At 51.3% G+C, this 20,098-nt stretch overlaps 1 pseudogene; it reads right to left on the reverse strand.

Moving 5' to 3' along the window:
• Positions 1-1,877: 1,877 nt before the first annotated feature.
• LOC132340109 (Fc receptor-like protein 2) lies at positions 1,878-18,725 on the reverse strand (annotated as a pseudogene).
• Between the last annotated feature and the right edge of the window lie 1,373 nt (positions 18,726-20,098).

Genomic DNA, 20,098 nt, shown 5'->3' on the forward strand with positions numbered 1-20,098 from the left:
GCCCAATGAGAAGAAGAAGGGGGCACTGTGCCCTTTTTGCAACAACAGCCTTGGAAGCTGTCCCACCTCTCACCCTGGCTGAACTTCTCCTGAGCTTTTGGGTGGTCCCCTACAGAAGACCCCTCTTGTTTGCAACTACTGTGACAGACAGACTGAGATGTAAGAAGCCTCTCCATCAAAGACTGAGACATGAAACCCCTATGTAAAAAGGCCCCCTTGCTCTTTCCAAGGACTGGGACTGAAACACCCAACACGGGGGAGGTGTATGGGGGAAGCAAGCTAACCAAGAAGACAATGGCTCTTGCTTACTGCTGAGAACATGGACTACCTGTTACATCTATTCCTTATTGTATCTCTTCCCCCTCCCCCTCACAATTTCCAATAGAGTTATCATAATAAAAACCTCTGAGTTAGCTAGAGATTTTGAGATCTCCCGAACGTAACAGGCGGGTCCTTGACTGGACTTGACCAAAGGACTTCGTCTCTCCGTTTGGTAGCTATATCCCCCTCTCTCTCTCTCTCTTTTCTCTCTCTTTCTCTATTTTTTCTCTCCCTTAATCCCTCTATTGCATTTCTGCTGTGGTTATTTCAATAAAAGTGCATTTGTGTTGATTATCACTGCAAACTCCTTGTACCGTGTCAGTTTTTTGCACCCTGAGATCCCTTACAAACCATCACAAAACCTGTCCGCAATGACGGCTCGTGACAAGGTCCCACCATGCCAGTCTGGGTCCCCAAAACCTTCCCTATGGTTACCTTCAACCCTCTCCATGTGTCCCCTCACTGAATCTCTCATCCTTCCCTGGGGTCCCCTCCACCCCTTTCCAAGCTTCCTCGCCATCTCTGGGCCCCCTTCTTCCTCACGGGGATCCCCCCATCCCTCTCTGCTCCTCCCCCTCCCTGATTCCTTCACTGCTCCCTGCTGTTCCCCACTCCTCCCATGTCACCAATCCCTCCTATGTCCTCCTGCAGGGGTTCCGCCCTCAGGGGTGTCCGTGTCAGGGAAGCCCCCTGAGGGACAGGTGTCACTGGGGGCTGCCTGGTGCTGAGCTGCATGGCGGCCTTGGGGACAGGGCCCCTGTCCTTCTTCTGGCACCGGGAGGGCTCAGGGGCAGTTCTGGGCACTGGCCCTGCCTGGAGCTGCACCACCCTGGGGACGAAGACAGTGGCCAGTACCAGGGCTGGGTCATTGATGGGGACAGCATGGCCAAGAGCCCCACAGTGAACATCACTGTCCTGGGTGAGCGGGACCCTTGGGCAGAGGGTGACCCCACCCACAGCATCCCCAGTTCCACACATTGCCATTCCACCTCATCCCCCCCCCACCATCCCAACCCAGCCCAGGTCACAGACCCCACCCCTGGGTGTCAAAGACCAGGGTGTCTGGGACCATCTGGGTTCAGGTATCCCCACCCAGGACATCCAAGCTATGCATCCCTAATCCCAGCTGGCCCATCCCCCACTCCACATCAGGTCACATTCACCCTATTGAGTGTGACCCTCTCAGGGCAGTGAGACCCTTGGGGCTGGGGTGATCCTCCCATTGTTATGCTTCATTGGACCTATCCCATCCTACCCACGCCATTCCACACTCCCCACAATGTGACGGCCATCACCACCCTTGGGTACAGCATCCCTCATCCCATGCTCAACTTACCCTCAAACCCTCCTAATCCCTAACCCCTCATCCATCACATGCCCTCATCCCACACCGCATAATGACCCCCATCACCATGGGGTCACTTTCCTGGCTGAACACCTCTGTATCCAGGTGCCACCATGCAGATCCCTCATCCGCCCACACTGGGTGCCAGCACATCCCACTGGCCTCCGCTCTGTCTCTGTTCTTGCAGTGCCCAATGGCACCATCACCCCAGTCACACCAGGTGCATGCGGGTAGACCTCGTGACCCTGCACAGCTTGTTGAAAGTGGGCTCAGCACCTGTCACCTTCACCTGGTAGCACAATGAACAGGAGGTGGCCCGATGTCCCCTTCTGGAGCTTGTGGTTGTTGATGTGGGAATTTCAGGCACCTACCACTGCATGGCCACCAACCTGCTGGATGGGCACTCTGTGTTCCAGGCACTCAGCCCAGAGCTGGGCCTGGAGGTAACACTCCAGCATCAAAGGGACATAGGTGGGGTCACGTGGGGTCCCTTGGGGGCTGCAGCACCCTCAGGTTTCTGGGTGACCTCATGTCATGATCCGCTCATATTAGCAGGGGTTGTGATGGTTTGCTAACTGATCTCAGAGTGCAAAAAACAGCATGGAGGGGATTTCAATATTAATCAAATCAAATGCACATTTTATTGAATGCCCACAGCGAATACGATAGAGGGAATAAAAAAGGAGATAAAGGATAGAGAGAGAGAGAAAGAGGGGAAAGGGGTATAGCTACCAGATGTAGAGACAAAATCCTGGTGGACCAGCCAATAGATCCACCGTGTCACGTTGGGGAGAATCTCGAAATCTTGGTTGTTGAGGTGTGATGTCATAGTTTGTCTCAGGTATCCCGATTCTTCCCAGGTGCCAATCACCTCTCCTTTCCCCCACCCTGACCCTTGCTGAGTGCTGTCTGTCAATCCTGACATTCCAGAAGAGCGCCGAGTGATTGGCAGAGTTCAAAAGAGGCCTTGCATCCCTGGGGGGCCATTGGCCCACCCAAGTGTTCCTTTCACCTGAGACCTGCCCACCCTGCACCTGGTTGGTGGGATCCCTACCCCTTCCCTCCCCCTCTCCCTGGCGTTAAAAGAGCCAGCAACCATGGGGTTCAGGAGGTTCTGTTAGAGCTGTTACGGGATTCAGAAGCTTGCAGGTCAGAACAAAGCTCTGGATCGAAACCCTCTAGCAGAACCCGACTCCTTTTCCTTCACCTTGCCTTAAAGCATCTTCAACAGAGGTAAACTGGAGCTCCTGCATGTCTGGACTTGTCTCTAGTGCCCAGCTGCAGCATCCAGCTTAGCCAAAGGTGTCTCTGAGGTGAAAGCACCACAGTTGCTGCCTTTTGGTCAAGCAGCAGAAGCTAGTCAAGCCTGGACACGTCCCATATGGCTATATTGGTAATTATTTCGATACTTGATTAACTCAGGGGGCTATTATTGTCCTCTGCTGAGGGGGGAACAGGTAAAAGACAATGGAGAATTAGTCTATTGAAAATGGATACAGACAGTCCATGTTCCAGAACAGGATAAGTCAATCTCAGCAGTGAGCAGGACCCATTGTCTCAGGACTGGTTCCCATGGGGAACCAGTCTTGGTCCAGTGAACACATCTGCAGGCAACACTTGGCAGATACCTCACTTCAGTCAGGCCATTGCCCCGTCTCAGAATTATGGGGGTCTCAGTCCTTGGGAGGGGGCTTCAATCTCCATCCATCATGGTAGTTGTGAAACAGATTAGGGATTTTCTGTGGGGACCGCCAAAGTTACCCCAGAAAGTTCATTTGGTCAAGAGGTGGGGAAATTCATGGGCTATTGTCATGAAGCAGGTGTAAGGATATAGGGTGTGTCACTCCTTCTCAGTCTCTGCTCGAAGCAGTGTACTGTGGAGGTAAGCACACCTGCAAACAATCCCTTGGTGAGCATCCACCTCAACCAGGCCAGAACTCCAGACAGGGTCCTCAGGGTCCCGGTCTCTGTCCTTGCAATGGTTGTGAGACAAAAATGAGGGAAACTTTGGACCGTCTCCTACACCCCAGTGTGGCCCTGTCTGTCCCCAGCAGTTGCTGCAGGGGTCACTGGGGTCCCTCCTGTTCCTGGTCCTGCTCGTGGCTTTCACTGGGGACTGGCACCGATGTCACTGTGTGGGTGGGTAACACTGGATATGGATGGGGATCCTCTGGTCAAAGGGAGGTCCCCTTTAATTGGGGGTGGACAATGGGACAGCAACAACTGACTTTGGCTCAGGATTCCAGAGGGTCTTCCGGTGCTCCTGTATCATTCCATGGGAGGGTTAAGGAATATTATGATAGTACTGGGAGCTCCTGGTTGGGCTTGAGAGATATTAGAGGGTTTTGCAGAGATGTTAGGGGGCTTTGGGAATCCTGGAACAGTTTATGGGGTGCCCCTCCCTGTCTGGAGGAAGCTTGGAATCCTGGGGGTTCAGAGGTAAAAGGAGGGGTTGGTGGTACAGGGATGATTCAGGGGTTCTGTGGGGCTTCAGGGTGCTCAGGAGTGCTGGCAACAGTTAAGGGTCTGATGGGGGTTCAGGAGTCCTGGGAAGGTTTGGAGGTCCTGAGGACCCCCAGGGGTTCAAGGGCTATGGGGACTCCATTGTCACCTTCTCCACCCTTTCCTTTGAAGCTGCCAGAAAGCCCCAGGAGAAGTGAAACACTCCAGCCAGGACCCCTTTTTCTCCCTCTACAGACTGCTTCTGACACCGCCTTTTCCCCAACGCTGCTTTTGAGGAGGGGGAGGTGCTGAACACCAAAGATGTGATCACCAAGAGGGCAGGAAGTGAGTATGGGGGACGGGGACAGGGACATGTCACCCACAGCTGTCACCCCATCCTCATCCCCCAAATGGTGTTTCTTGCAGGACCCTCCCACATCTCCCCCCTCCAGCATCCCCTGGTGACTTACCCAAGGCTGCTGAGACTCCATGAGAAACCACGGGACAACAGTGACATCAATGAGAATGTACCACAACACTGAAGAGAAGGAGGGTACTGGGGGAACTAGGGCACTGGGGGCACTTGGGAAACCAGCGTTTCCCCTCCACAAATCCTGTGGTTTCCCATCCTGTTTAGGAGCAGGTCACAATTTGGGGGGGGGCTGCACAAGCACCAAGTGCTCCCCATTCCCCACCCCAAGAACGAGGGGTTCCCCTGTCCCCCTCCCAGTACCCCCACTCCCCATCCCAGTGCTCCCAGTATCCCCAGGAGCTCCTTACTCCTCTTCCCAGTACCTCTCTATTGCTCCCAGAGAATCCAGGGCCTCCCCATTCCCCCTCTCAGTACCCTTATGATCCCAGGGGCTCCCCATTCCTCTTCCCAGTACCTTGTCTTGGTTTACAGAAAAATTCAGAAGAAACTGCTCTGGAATGAGTGTTTCCTCTAAAGAGAAGGGCTTCAGTAATCCCTTTTGCCAATGAGAAAAATGAATGCCACTGAGTGAAAGTGAAAAAAAGCCTATTTATTTACAAACAAAGTGCCTGCATGGCACAGGAAAAAAATTGAATAAATGCTAGATATTGAACTTCCACAAATTTACACATGCCCACAGCAGAACAAAAATCTCCAAAATCCAAGGGCAAGAAATAAATGGTCTGTCTGATTGGTAAAAGGGGGGCAAAATCGGGGCTGGCTTTTGTCTCAGAGAAGGGAGAAACAAGAGTTTGGGCAGCAGCTTGGGCAAAACAGGTAGGAACCTGTTGAACTTCTGGCATTGATCTCCTCCTCAAAGCAGATGAAGCTAGTGGATTTTGGTGCCCTTTCTCTTGTTGATTCATCTTTTCCTGAGGTCTTGGGCTGACTGGGGCTTGCAGTTGATGGTCTAGGCAATTGTTTGATCTCAGACCAAAACTAAGCCAAACAGTTCAAGAGAAAAAAAAAATAGAAGCCACCAAAGGATTGATACTGCAGCCTCTGCAAGCCAGGGGAAGAAAAAAAATAAAAACTTCTTGCTAACAAAAAGCCAAGCTAGCTAAGCCACAAAATAACATCTGATCCACACCACACTGCACCCAGCACACTTCAGAGGGAGGCTTTGAACAAAGCCCGCACAGGAGCTCTGAGGCTCCCACCCTCTCCCAGAACCACTTTAAACCTACAGCAGCCATTGCTGGGCATAAAGCAGGCAATCAGGAACAGGGCATCATCATAAAACCACCCCAAGATATACCTCCATGTTCCCAGTGGCTCCCCATTGTTCCTCCCAATGCCAGGGAGGCACAGGACCCCTGCTATTGGCCCAAAATGCAGCTTTTGGGTTAAACTGGCAGAAACAGGGTTTCTTTGTTCAGCTCTAATGAGCTTTAGGAATGGGATTCTCCAATACTGGGCTGCCACTAAAAACCAGGGTCTGCTGCCCCTCCCCCTCCCAGTGGAGGCACAGAAGGCAAAGATCTCAAAGGGCTGAGAGAAGAACAATTTCCTGCAAACAGCAATGAGAGAACAAAACAACAGCAACAGCAACAAGATTCAGAATCCCAAGGGTCAGAAAAGGAACAATTTCCAGGGAATGCCCCTGACAAGAGCCCTACATGGCCAGAGCGTGAGTCCAGTGGAGAGTGGAAACTGACAGGGACTGCAGGGGCCAGAACCAAGTGCCAGTGCTACTGAGAGATGCTGTGCCTGAGAGAGGACATGGCAGAACTCCAGGATGAGCTGGAGTGTGAGGCAAACAAATGGTGTCCCTATGGACATTGCCAAAGCCTTTGTCCCCATTCCTGTGGCATCAGAGGGCAGGACACAGCTTGCCTTGACCTGGAGGGGTGTCCAGAGCTCCTGGAACTGACTGGAAGCTGAGCCCTACCCTGTGCCATGGCTTGATCCTGACTGCCCTGGAAAGAGGGTGGCTCTGGCACTCCCACAGGTCCTTTGTGACATCATCGTGTGGGGAACATGGCAGAGGAGGGGTTTAAGACAGGGAGAAAATCCAGAGCCTCCTGAAGGCCGATTTGGCCATCAGAGCAAGGAAGGTCTGGGGCCTGCCAAGTTCTTCCTGGTGGAGGAAACGTGCCGGCGGCAGCTTCTGGGGTTTGCTCCTTGTTGGGAGCTTTCCCTAGAAATTAATCCTTTTGTGACTCTTTGAATTCTGAATTTTGAAAACTGAGGAGGATTGGTTAAACAACCTACTGGGAACACAGCAGAGCTGAACAAACAAAAACCATTTCTCCTGGTTTAATCAAAAAGCTGCGTTTTGGGTACAGTAAGAGGAACAAGGGTCCTGTGCCCCCTGGCACAGGGGGAGGGAATGGGGAGCCCCTGGGGCTACTGGGAGCACTGGGACGGGGAGCTCTGGGCAGGCCCACATGGGAGCCCCCACTCATGGCCACCCCCTGGCCACAGTGGGCACCCATGGGAGCTGGGGGTGCCCTCAGGCAGGGACCCCAGTGCCCCCTGTGCCCCCCGTGTCACAGCATGTTCTCGCAGATGTCACTGGGGTCCCGCTGTCTCCTGTGGGGTCCTGGCAGCTCTGCGTAAGTCACCTGGGGGGATGTGGCTCGGGGGGCCCCTGTGAGAGACACTGGTTGTGAGGACCTGGATGGAAGGTGACACCCATGGGTAATGTCCCCCTGTGTCCCCCCTGTACTTACCACCTGCCTTCTTGGTGCTCATGACATCGCTGTACAGCACCTCCCCCATCTCTGGGCGGGTCGAGGGCTCTGGGGGTGCCCTGCAGGGATAAGGGGTGTCTGTAGGCATGGGGGGTTTCATGGTGGGAGTAAAATGGGGGTTCAGGCCTGGAGTCCCCCACTCACCTTTCTTGCTGCTTCCTGAGGGCTGCAAAGGAAAGGCATGAGGGGTGACTGTGGGTCCTCAGGGCCTTGGAACACCATCAGGACCCCGACTGTCCCTGGGACCCTTGAGCATCCCTGAAACCCCCAAAATACCTGCAACCACCCTTTGAATCCACTGAGACCACAGAGTCCCCAAACACCCTGATAGAATCCCCAACTTCCCCGCACGACCCCGCAGGACCTCCCCAAATCCCCCAGGACCCCCAGCCAATGTCTCTTCAGGCTCAGCTTCACCCAGGTCAAGAGCTGTTGGTGCTACCCTACGGATGTCGCACTCTGGGGGGGCTTCACCCCAATCCCTGGGATCCCAACAATCCTCTGTTGTCACCCACCCTGGCAGTTCCACTGGTGACAGCCCCTGATGACAGCCAGGAGCAGGACCAGGAACAGCAGGGACCCACTGAGCCCTGCAGCCAGTGCTGGGGACAGAGGGGAACACATCGGGGTCACCTAGAAGCCTGGGGATCCTGCAGCCCCCGTGTGACCCCATGTGACCCCACCTGTGCCCTTCTCCTGTGTTGTCACCTCCAGGGCTAGCACTGGGCTGAGTGCCTGGTGCCCATCCTGTCCCAGATGGTTGGTTGCCATGCATTGGTAGGTGCCTGAATGTCCCACATCAACCGCTCCAAGCTCCAGGAGGGGACCCCCAGCCACCTCCTGCCCGTTGTGCAGCCAGATGAAGGTGACAGGGGCTGAGCCCACCTGCATGGAGCAGCACAGGGTCACGGGGTCACCTGCACGCACCTGATGTGACAGGGGACTGAAGGTAATGGTGGCATTGGCCACGGGCACTGTGGGGACAGAGACAGGGCTGGCACCAGGCGAGGAGGGATGGGGGTGCTGTGGTTGGGGTCACCCCCAGCCCGATGGTCCTGCTTGCCCAGGATGGTGACATTCAGGGGGACACTCTCAGCCACTCTGTCACTGACACAGCACTGGTACTGGCCACTGTCATTGTCCCCAGTGTGGCGCAGCTCCAGGTGGGGGTCGGTGCCCAGTGGTGCCCCTGAACCCCCCGGTGCCAGGAGAAGGACTGGGGACTTGTCCCTCCGACCACCGCACAGCTCAGCACCAGGTGGTGCCCGAGTGCCACCTGTGCCCTGGGTGTCTGCACTGAGAGGGACACCCCCGAGAGCGGGACCCCTGCAGGAGGCGGCAACACCAGGGGGCAGTAGGGAGGATGGATGGAAGAGGGGAAATGGGACCCCACTGAGGAAAAGAGGGTGCAGAGATAGGAGGGGGGTTTGGAACGGGACCCCAAGGAAGGATGGAATTGTTTAGGGAGGGGACACCGGGAGAGGAATATGGGGAGACCCCAGGAAAGGTATGTAGAGCCAGGGAGGGAATGGTGAGACCTGAGAACCATGGGGGGAGATCAGAGAGGGCTGTGGTTGAATCAGAGACAGGTGAAGGGACCTCAGTGACGAATGGGGGGACACGGAAGATGACCCCAGCAGTAATGGGTGGAGGTGGAAAAAAATAATGAGGAAGATGGGGGTACCTACGTAGGGCTGGGGATCCAGTGAGGTACCTGGAAAGGGTGGGATCCCGGCCAATAATGGGGATCCCCACACAGGGCAGGGGCACACGAGGAGGCTGTGGGGGCTCCCCGTGCCCATCCCCGCACTCACAGCACACCGTGATGTGGAGCCGGGCGCTCCTCTTCTGCACGGCCCCACCCTCGGAGCGCACCTCGCAGATGTAATTCCCTGAGTGGGAGACCCCGATGGCAGGCACCAGCAGCTGTGGGGACCCCTGCGGGCCCCCCAGCACCTGCCCGTCCCGGTAGAACACGTGCAGGAGGGGGGCTCGGGGCTGCAGGGGGCTGGGGGTGCTGAGGCAGCTGAGAGTCAGGGGGAACCCCAGGGTGGGCTCAGGGGGACCCTCCAGCACTGGCACTGTGAAGAGCTCTGGGAAGGAGAGGAAAGGGGGATTTGTGAGCCCGAGTCCCTGGGGAGGGGATGTGGGGGTGTCGGGGGAGGGACTGTGGGGTGCTCACCGTGCACTGTCACTGTCACTGGCGCCGAGAGTGCCGACGGTGCCACCTTGGAGCCCACCCAGCCCCCGCAGCTGTAGCGGCCACTGTAGCTCAGCTGCAGAGGGGACAGGGACAGCTCGGTCCCATTGAGGGACCTCCCCACCTCCTTGTCCGCATGGTAGAATCGCAACCCGGTGACTGACATGTTCTCCCAGCGCCAGCAGCGCAGTGTCACTGTGTCCCCCTCCAGCAGCTCCCACGCCGGCACCTGCAGCACCAGTCGGGCTGCAGGACACAGGAGTCTTAGGACACCAGGGCCATTCCGTTTTCTCAAGGACCCCCGAATCGGAACACATCCAGTGCACCAGGGGTTCCTGAATCCAGAACTGGGGTCCCTCTGCTCTGAGATGCTCTGGGATGTCCCCGTGTGCAGGGAACAAGCTCTGGTCACACCAGGAGGTGACCCATGGAGAGTAGCCCACCCAGAGCCCTCGGGGTCCCCAAAAGTGCTAGGCTGGACCCCTCACCATTTGAGACACTCACGGGGGGGCTGTGCCTACTGCCGGGTCTGTCACACTCATAGGTGCCATTTTCGGTGACAGTGAAGTGGTCCTGTTTCTCCTGCCGCCAGCGCCACCCATCCTTGTACCAGGTGGTGACACCAGCGGTCCTCAAAACCTGGCAAGTCAGTGTCACCCGGTCCCACAGCACCGCCGGCCTCCAGGGGGCTCCACGAGAAGCTGGGTGGTCTGGGCACCTGCAGGTGACAGGGAACACCAGCCTGCCAGGGCCAACGTGGGGCTGGGGACAGTGGGGTGGGGCCATGGCATCCCCCGAGGACTCACCAGTGAGGCCGAGGGTCTGGGCTGGAAGGGAGAAGGGACAGGGCTGGGTGAGTGTGGCATCACAGGGACATTGGCAGGGAGGGACTGGGTGTGGGGGTGTCCATAAACTGTCATAGTGTGGCAAGGATCCCTTGGAGACACCTCAGCTAGCCCTTGCTCAGTTAGGACATGGTGACACAGTGGACCCCTGGAAATGGGGACTCCACAGCCACTCCGTGGTTTCAGTGGACACCCCCACCAGCCACATGATGCTTCCCCAAATCTCTGTCCCCCTGTTCTTGTCCCCACTTTCCTGTCCCCACAGCCACCCACGGTCCTGGCCACCTCATGTTCTGGCTCTGCTGCCTTTCGGGACCTCAGGAGACCCTGCAGTCCCCCTGTGCCCCCTCCCCACAAGTCTCTGCCTCACCAGGGCCCATTCCTGGGGTGTCAGCCCCATGCCCAGGGCACTCACCCCACAGGAGCAGTGCCACCTTTCCGGCCATCTCAGTGTTCCCAGCCATGCGGACTGGCTGTTACTCGCTGCTGTGGCCACCGCTCCCCTGGCTGGCGGCTCTTCGGATGAAGGGGAAGGAAGCGAGGTCACGTCTTGTCCCCATGCATAGGTGGCCCTTGGTGGGGGCAGGGTGGGGACAGGATGGGGGCAGGGTGGGCACCTTGTGGGATATGGGGGTGATGGTGGGACATGGTGAGGACACGGTGTTGCCATAATTTAGAGTCTGAGGTGATGTAGGTAGGGAGCCAGGGATGGGTGTCCAGAGGAATGGGGTGTCCAGGGATAGGGTCCCATGGGAATGGGAGTTCCAGTGGTGGAGTGGACTCAGACTTGGGGATGAGGGTCCCAGAACAATATGGCCTCCAGGGATCTGTTATTATAGGGTGGCAGTGAAGGGATTGAGGCCCCAAGGGAAAGGGGGGCCCTGTAAGAATGGGAATCTTGGGGGAATTAAGGTCTCCAAAGAAAGGGAGGCCCCAGAGACTGGAATTATAGGGATGTTGTTCCTTGGGGTTGGAGATCCTGCGAATTGCAGTCCAGGTATGGGGTCCTAGGGAAGGGGGGACAGAAGGAAATGTCATCTCATGGCTGGGGTCCCAGGGGAATGGGGGGGCACAGGGGTACCAGCTCCCTCACAGGGTAGCTCAGGTTTTTTAGTGACCCAGGGCCCAGCACTGCCCACCTGGGGTGAGTGTTTCCTGGGCAAGTATCACCTGGGGTTCCTCGGTAGCTCTGCCATTGTGCCCTCCCCTGACCCTGACTTTTTCCTCTCTTTATTTCTCTTTTTTCCTTCTTTTCCTCACTTTTCTGCCATGTCCCCTCACCCCTGCTTCCTGGCTCAGCAATCCTGGGGAGCATCTGAGCAGGGAAGGGGTTGTGGGGACCCAAGGGAGGGGGAAAATGGGGAGAGATAGTGCAGGGAAGGGTGGGGAGGATTTGGGGGATGGAGGTGTTGAGCTGTGCTCCCTCAACACTTTCTTTTTCCTGGACGAGAGGGAAGATACCATTTGTGCTGAGAGTCAGAAGGGAAAGGGGGCAGCTTCTGTCCTGGGGGGGCACATTCAGGGGGGTCCTGTCCTGGGAGGATGCTGTTCCAGGGGGTGATATATCATGGCATTGGGGGGCCGTGTCCCAGAGGGTGGCGGTTCCAAAAATATCCCTGCACATTCCTGGTCGGCTGACTGTCCCAGGGGTGGCACATCCTGGGGACCCCTGTCAATGCAAGGGTGGGGCCCAGCCATGGCCCAGCCCCACTGCGCAGGGATGGCCATTGGCCAGTCCTGCTCTGCCCAGCCCCAGGTGGCAGCCAGGATCTCAGGGTCCCCCCAGACCCCTTGACTTGTATTCTGGCAGCCTTAGAGCTGCTGCAGAGGCGAGAATGCTGTGGGGGAAAAAGGCCTGCCTGTAGTTTGCTCAGCCCTGCAAGAAGCACAAAACCCAAAGGGAGCCCAAGCAGTGGCTCTGAGAGGGCCGTTGGTGGTTTTCAGAGCGGGGCTTGCTGGAAAGCCCCCCTGCAAGGGCAGCGGCAAGGGAACAGCCCAGAAATGCAGCAATTCATAATTTTGTCCCTTTGCCAAAGGGTCTGAGAAAACCACAAAACTACTGCAAAGACAATAATAATCTGCTCAACAACCTTACCTGGACCCTCATTCTTGAACAAAACCTGCAGCCCTTTGGAACCTCCCAGAAAGAATGTTTGAGTTCTGGGTCTGGACACCAGAAGAGAGGGGAAAGTGTGGAAATATTGAGCAAGGGCTGCACACATGGGTCTGGGGAACAGGGGTGTCACAGCAGGAACAGGGAGTGCCCAGGCAGGGGAATTCAGGCCAGGCTGGAGAGGATTTTCCAGGGAATCAGAGCCTGAGGCACACAGGGGTATTTCCACAGATTCCTGTGCACTGTCCCAAGGATGGACAGAGCCTCTCTTCTTCCTCCATGGGAAGTCAATCAAATTTCAGGGTGAGATGAAAAAAATGGGGAGAGTTCCTAAATATGGCCCAAGAAAAGGCTTCCTTCGGAGCTGGGTTGCTGCCCAGCAGGCAGGGAAAAATCCCATGGAGCTGTTGAACACTCAGGGAGATTCCCCACTCTGTGTTATCCACAAGGAAATGCTGCTGTGGGATGCAGCACGGGACTCCTAAGGGGAACCAAAAAGTCTAATTTCTTTGGGATTTTTTTGGGTTTTCATTGTGAGTGACTTGTTGGGATGTTGCCCGATCCGAGTAGAAAGACACAAAACAACAAAGTTGTTTTATGCGGTGCTTTATTGAGGGCCCTGGGGACCTGAGGACTATTGTCCAAAGTCAGAGCCCCAATTTGCCACAGAATTTACAGGGTTTATATATCTTTCTTAACATGATTGCTTCATTTACTCCATGTGCATTGCTAAGCATTTTTAATCAACGTCATGATACACCCAACATCTCCCTGCACGCTTTTAGAGATAGCATACAGAGGTTTATTAGGTACACCATGACATCTGTTACTCAGCCAAAAGGTGCATTCCATAGATAAGGTTTAGTACATTCTCTAGATAATACATCCTCCGATCTACTTGGCACTAAAGCACTAAAGTTCACTTGAAGTTTACCGGGCCTATGGGGCCTTAGCATAACTACTGCTACTTATGCTAACTTTATATTGTTTCACTAATCTAGGCATCTCTTAACTAGAATATAATTTTCAATCATTTCTGCAACAAGTCCCCCCTTTTGAGCATTCTTCAGATCTTCTGCAAGGATGCTCAACCTTCAGCTTCGGTTCTTCTAGAAAGGGCAGGAAGGACCACCTCTTCGTATTTAGGCGGGGGAATTCCCAATCCGTAGTTTCTTCCTATAGCTTTTACCAATCTTCGGGTTCGTCTTGTTTCCTTGGTTATTATTCCTAAAACACACTTATATGCTATCCAAGCAACGATTAGTACAATCACAAACAACAGTACATATTGCAGTATTGACGATATCCAACCAGAAACCTGAAGCCCCATTGAGTCTAACAAGGCTCCTATCCAATTGTGCTGGGCCTCCTTTTCAATTTCCTTTGTTCCAGATTCTACTATTTCTAGTTGGAAGATATCCTTCTCTACCTCTATTGTTACATTTGGGATATGGATGCAACAGTGGTCAATTCTTTTGTTTAAATACCCACAGACTCCATGCTCCTTCAATAACAACATGTCTAGAGCCATTCTATTTTGGAGGGTCATACGGGAAGTAGCCTGCAACTGTAAGTTCAAATCTGTGAACCCTTTTCTAGTTGCTACTGCCAGCCTGTCTGTTTGTCCCAGTAACTTAAACAACATTTCTCTATTCCTATATGTAGCTATTGGTGCAAACAAAGATTCCAATGCCCATCCAAACTTCACCCCGCTGTCTGGTTCATGCCATTGGTCTTCATCTCCTAATAAATTCAAATCATCATCAATTTCTCTCTTTTTCCTAGTCCCTGATGCCCTTAACTTAGACTGTTTCCACAAGGGACATAGCGTTGGTACTCCCAAAGTTACTTGTGTCACTGGTCCGTCCAAAGGGAGATGAGTGGTCCACTGTCCATGTTCCATTACCCACACCAAATTTCCTGGACTTCTGAGTGTAGTTGTTCTACAGGAGACCCTTCCATAAAACCCATTCATAAGGGGTTTGCCTGGTACTGTATGATTGTATTTCCTACATTCACATCCCCATTTCAAAAGGACCCTTACTGGGACTAGGCTAATTTGATCCCCTGGAGTATCACATGTATAGACTTCTGTACAGTTCCAGTTTTCCTTTGTTATCACCCTCTCTCTAGTAGAGGTATATATCTCCGACACTTCGTCATGTGATTGGTTTTTACTTCCTGACCACTGTACACACCAGTCAACAGGCCCAATATAACTATAGTGTTCCAGCAAACTTGGACCCCAAATAGCCTCCCAGTGGTCCCATAAGGGCTGTTCTTGTGTCATATTATGACATCGCATTTCCCGGGATAATTGCTTCCTCTTAATTTGTTGGTCTTGCTTATCAAAACACCAACCATAATTTCCTAATCCTCCATACAATCCAGGTTTTTGTTCGTATCTACCTCCTTTTTCCCGACAATCCCAAATTGATGAATATCTCCATACAGGGGAATAGCCTTCTTTAATCTCTACTACCTCCTTTTCTACGACCTCCATTTGACACATGACTGTCATGTTTCTTTGTATTGTTGGAGGCATTGGGACCGGAATCACTCCCCATGGAATAGGCTCCCCAGCTGCCTGTGGGAGCGGAAGGCATGCTGTGATTCGTGAGACATTTTGTACTGTCCCAAAATCTCTGATCAATCCTACTATCAGATTTTCTTGTTCTTGCTCATTTTGAATAGTGATATTGGTTTCTCTTACTCCTCTTGGTTTCTCTCGAGTGAGTGAGACCATCGTCCTTGAATGTCTCCACCAAGAATCCTTGCTAATCTAGCACCAATAATATGTCTCGTCCTCAGGCTGTACGTCCTTGATTATAAGGATGACAGTTTGGTCTGATCGTTTCTTCCTGCGATATTTCCCTTCCTTGTCCCATATATTGTTTCCCTTAAACCACCATCCATATTCAATAAACTGTACATCCCTTTCTATCTTACAGACTAGAATGACTGCCATGTTCCGTACTGCTCGAAATATTCTATGTGTTGCCTTAACTCTTTCTCCCAAATGTGCTTTGGCTATTGACGATCGGATACCATAGTCTGCATCTAATCCACACATAACTAAAGACAGATAACGCCCTTCATCTATGCCTTGTTTAGGGTCTGAGATGTTTAACTACTCAATTCCTTTGTCCCCTAATTTCTACTAACTCACTCCCTGGTCAATTTGTTCCCACATTTGTTGTTGTTCTTTCCACCACTTAACCTTCACATCTTGTTTACATGCTTCTGTCAGCGTGAATGGGCAATTGAGCCTTAACGGGGGACCGTCCCACATGTCTTGAATAGCGGATGTTGGCTTAACTGACACCGATTCCTGAGAGACAGTTCTTTCCCGTAATCTCCAAGATACCACTCTCAATTTGATTTTCTTATAGTCAAAGCTATACTTAATTTGTACTATACACATATAGATTTCTATATCTTCCTTGGTTACTTGCTTTAATTGTAATGTGGTGTTTCCTTTCTGTGCATCCTTATCTCAAACGGTAGTAAAACTTGCCTTGGGGTACCTAGCTCTTTGTTTCCAAAATACTCGTAAATCTCGGGCTTTAGCTTTCTGGTCATTGGTAACAGCACAGGTCAGATTCACATCCATCTCTTCTATGATTCCGACAACAGGTTCTGAAACAGTGACAACTACAACACCTTGAGTAGGTATCAATTTCATCATTACCAGTAACAGAATAATTAAGAATGCGGCTTTGCGCGAAATATCATTCGCGTCGGGGAGACCATCTGAGCCTCCCATTGTGTTGGAGTTTTCTTGACTCGAGTGTAGTGGATCCAGGTGTTGAGTCCCGCCACCTTTACTGCTGTGTATGTCGTCAGGATCACCTGGTAAGGACCGTCTCATGTTTCTTTCAGTGGATCTGTAAACTAGTTTTTCACATACACTTGGTCACCAGGCTGGATGTCATGGACAGGATTCTCCAGTGGTAGAGGTCGGTTCCACTGCAGGGCTCCTCGTAGGCTGTTGAGAGTTCTGTTTAGTGACATTACATAGTTAAATATCACTTGATCCTCTTGTACATGCAAATCTCCCTTCAGTACAGTAGCATGATAAGGTTTCCCATATAGAATCTCATAAGGACTTACTCCCAACCTCTCTCTGGGTTTTATCTTAATTCGCAATAAAGCTAACGGTAATGCTTGCGGCCATTGCATTTTAGCTTCTTGACAGATTTTCTTAATTTGCCCTTTCAATGTTTGATTCATTCTTTCAACCTGACCACTTGATTGAGGTCGCCAAGGTGTGTGCAAGTCTCATGATATGTCCAGCATCTTGGCTACTGTTTGAACGACTCCAGCTATAAAATGTGGACCTCTATCTGATGATAACCCTAGGGGTACTCTGAACCTGGGAATAATTTCTTTGAGCAATATCTTGACCACTTCTTTAGCCTGATTTGTCCTACAGGGGTAGGCTTCTGGCCATCTTGAAAAAGTACAGACATACACTAATAAGTACTTGAAATTCTGTGCTTTTGGTAACTCGGAAAAATCTACCTGCCAATAATCTCTTGGTTCCGGTCCTACCTGTAGTTTCTCCAGTTGAATTTGTTTCCTGACAATCGGATTGTTTTTCAAACAGACTGGGCACATTGCATTCACCCGTTTTGCAAGTGTTAACATCTGGTTCGAAACTATCTCTCTTCGTAAGAATTTTACGAGCATCTCTGCACCCCAATGGCATTTGTTATGTTCTGTTTCAAGGATGACTTTCATTATTTTTGCTGGTACTACTACCTGTCCCGTTGTTGTCACATACCATCCAGTCGTGTTCTTTTGTGCATTCAATAACGTTGCCAGCTTCTCATCGTCTGTTGTGTATTTAGGTGCCTGGTTTAGGAAGGGATTCACTGGGCTTACCTTGACAGGTATTAATGCCATCTGAGTCCATACCTCTCGTGCCACCTTTCGAGCTGTCACATCTGCCAAATCATTTCCACGATAAATTTTTCCTTCCTCTTTCTGATGTCCTCTTACGTGCATCACTGCAACTTTTGTCGGCCTGTGTACTGCTTCCAGCAAGGCTAAGATTTCTTCTTTGTATTTGATAGAAGTTCTCTGTGAACTGAGTAGTCTCCTCTCCTTCCACAATGCCCCATGTACATGGATTACCCCGAAGGCATATTTAGAATCGGTCTAAATGTTAACCTTCGTTCTAGTACTCAGAATAAGGGTTCGTGTAAGCCCAATTATCTCTGCTTTTTGAGCTGAGGTGCCAGGAGGTAAAGCTTTTGCCTCTACCACCGTATGAACAGTCACCACGGCATACCCTGCATACCTGGTACCACTTTCCACATAGCTTGATCCGTCCGTAAACAGTTCTCAATCTGGATCTTCCATTGGTGTGTCTTTAAGATCCATCCGACTCGCGTATACTTGCTCGATAACCTCCACACAATCATGCGCTAATTCTCCTTCCTCCTGTTCACTGCGGAGAAATTCTGCTGGATTGATATGATTAGTTATTTTCAATTCTACATCATCCTGCTCTCTCAATATGGCTTGGTACTGCAGCATTCGGCTAGATGATAACCAGTGACCCCCATTTTGTTCCAAAAGAGCCAGTACCATATGGGGCATAAATACCTCCATTTTCTTGCCCATTGTTAATTTTCTGGCTTCTTGAATGAGGATCACCGTGGCCGCAACCACCTGCAAGCACGACGGCCAACTAGCACTAACTGTGTCCAGCTGCTTCGAGAAGTATCCCACCGGGCGTTTCTATGACCCGATCTGTTGGGTTAACACTCCCAGAGCCAATTTTTGTCTTTCATTCACGTACAACTGAAAGTCTTTGCTTAGATCCGGGAGCCCTAAAGCTGGGGCCTCCTTCAGGGCTTGCTTTAAATTCTGAAAGGCATTCTTCCTTAACCTGTCCCAGTTCAGCTGTGGTTCTTTCAGGGCCTCATACAATGGTTTTGCTAGTAACCCGAAATTCGGAATCCACAATCGACACCATTTTACTATCCCCAGGAAAGATCTTAATTTTTGATGACTCCTCGGGAGCGGGATGGCGCAAATGGCTTCCACTCGGTTGATTCCCAACCGTCTCTGACTCTGAATGATTTCACAACCCAGGTAAATCACACTTTCCTTTACCAGCTGTGCTTTTTTTTTTGATACTCGATATCTAGCCTGGCTCAGCATGTTCAACAATGCTATTGTAAGTTTCAAACACAATTTTTTCTCTTCAGTGGCTAGAAAAATATCATCGACATACTGCAAAATCACGTATGAGGACGGTGAGTCTCTTACCTCAGTCATCCGCCATCCTTCCAATTCTTTTGCCAACTGATTCCCAAATATCGAGGGACTGTTTTTAAATCCTTGGGGAATTCTCGTCCAGGTGAGTTGCTTCTTACGACCGGTGTCTGGGCTTTCTCATTCGAAGGCAAAATATTTCCTACTTTGCAATGCCAAGGGAATGCAGAAGAATGCATCCTTCAAATCAATCACAGTGAACCATTTAAATTTTTCAGACACAGATGTTAACAGAGTATATGGATTTGCAACCACCGGGTGAATATCCTTAACAATGTTATTAATTGCCCGTAAATCTTGTACCAATCTATACTTACCGTTAGGCTTCTTTACAGGGAAAATAGGGGTATTGTATTCTGATTCACATTCTTCTAGTATTCTTTGTGTTAGAAATTGGGCTATGAGAGGAGCGACCCCTTTTTGGCTTCAAGTTTAATAGGATACTCTTTTATATTTACAGGTTGTGCCCCTTCTTTTAATTCCACTATTACTGGTTGAGCAGCTTTGGACTTCTCCGGGACTCCTGTCTCCCATACCCATGGTACCACAGCCTGTTCCACTTCCTCAGGGATAGGGGTGGGTTCTACTTCTTTAATCACAAATAATTTGGCTATTTCTTCCTCAGGGACTTCTACTTTAACTCTTCTATCTTCAAACAGAATTTTCATATTCAAAAGAGATAGCAAATCTCTTCCGAATAGTGACTTGGGGCAATTGGGCATATATAAAAATTGATGATCTAACTCTTTTCTTCCAAATCTTAAATTTAATGGCTGTAGGAACGGCCTTTCTTCCAACTGGCCCATTGCTCCTACTACTTGCACCGTAGTGTCACTGATTAGTCCTAATCGTTTATTTAAAACCGAATAAGTGGCTCCAGTATCTATAGTAAATTCTTGCTCTTTCTCTTCGATTTTTAACCTAACCTTCAAATCCTGTTCTAGTCAGCTCCGATTCTGATAGTTTCCCAGGACCATAGCTTGAGCGACATCTCCTGGAGTCATCAGGTAGCTTGCTGGCATACTGCTATTCATTCCCACCCCGTTCATCCCGTTCTTTACTGGACATTCATTCTTCCAATGGCCTATCTGGCGACAAAAGGCACACTGGTTGGGTCCCAGAATTTGTCTCCGTCCTCCTGTGTTTTGAAATCCTCCCCTACCGCGACCCATTCCTCGGCCCCGCATAGATCCACTTCTACCCCTCCCTCTATTTCCAGTTTGCTGAATTACTGCTAGAATCTCTGCTTGCTGCTTCTTGGCAGTCTCTCTTTCCTTATTGTTATATACTTTCCAGGCTACCTCTAGCATTTTATCCAAGTTGCGGGTATCCTCTCCTTCTAATTTCTGTAACTTCTTTCGGATATCATCTTGAGA

This window comes from Haemorhous mexicanus, chromosome 31 (genome assembly GCF_027477595.1).
Source record: "Haemorhous mexicanus isolate bHaeMex1 chromosome 31, bHaeMex1.pri, whole genome shotgun sequence".
Classification (NCBI taxonomy): Eukaryota; Metazoa; Chordata; class Aves; order Passeriformes; family Fringillidae; genus Haemorhous; species Haemorhous mexicanus.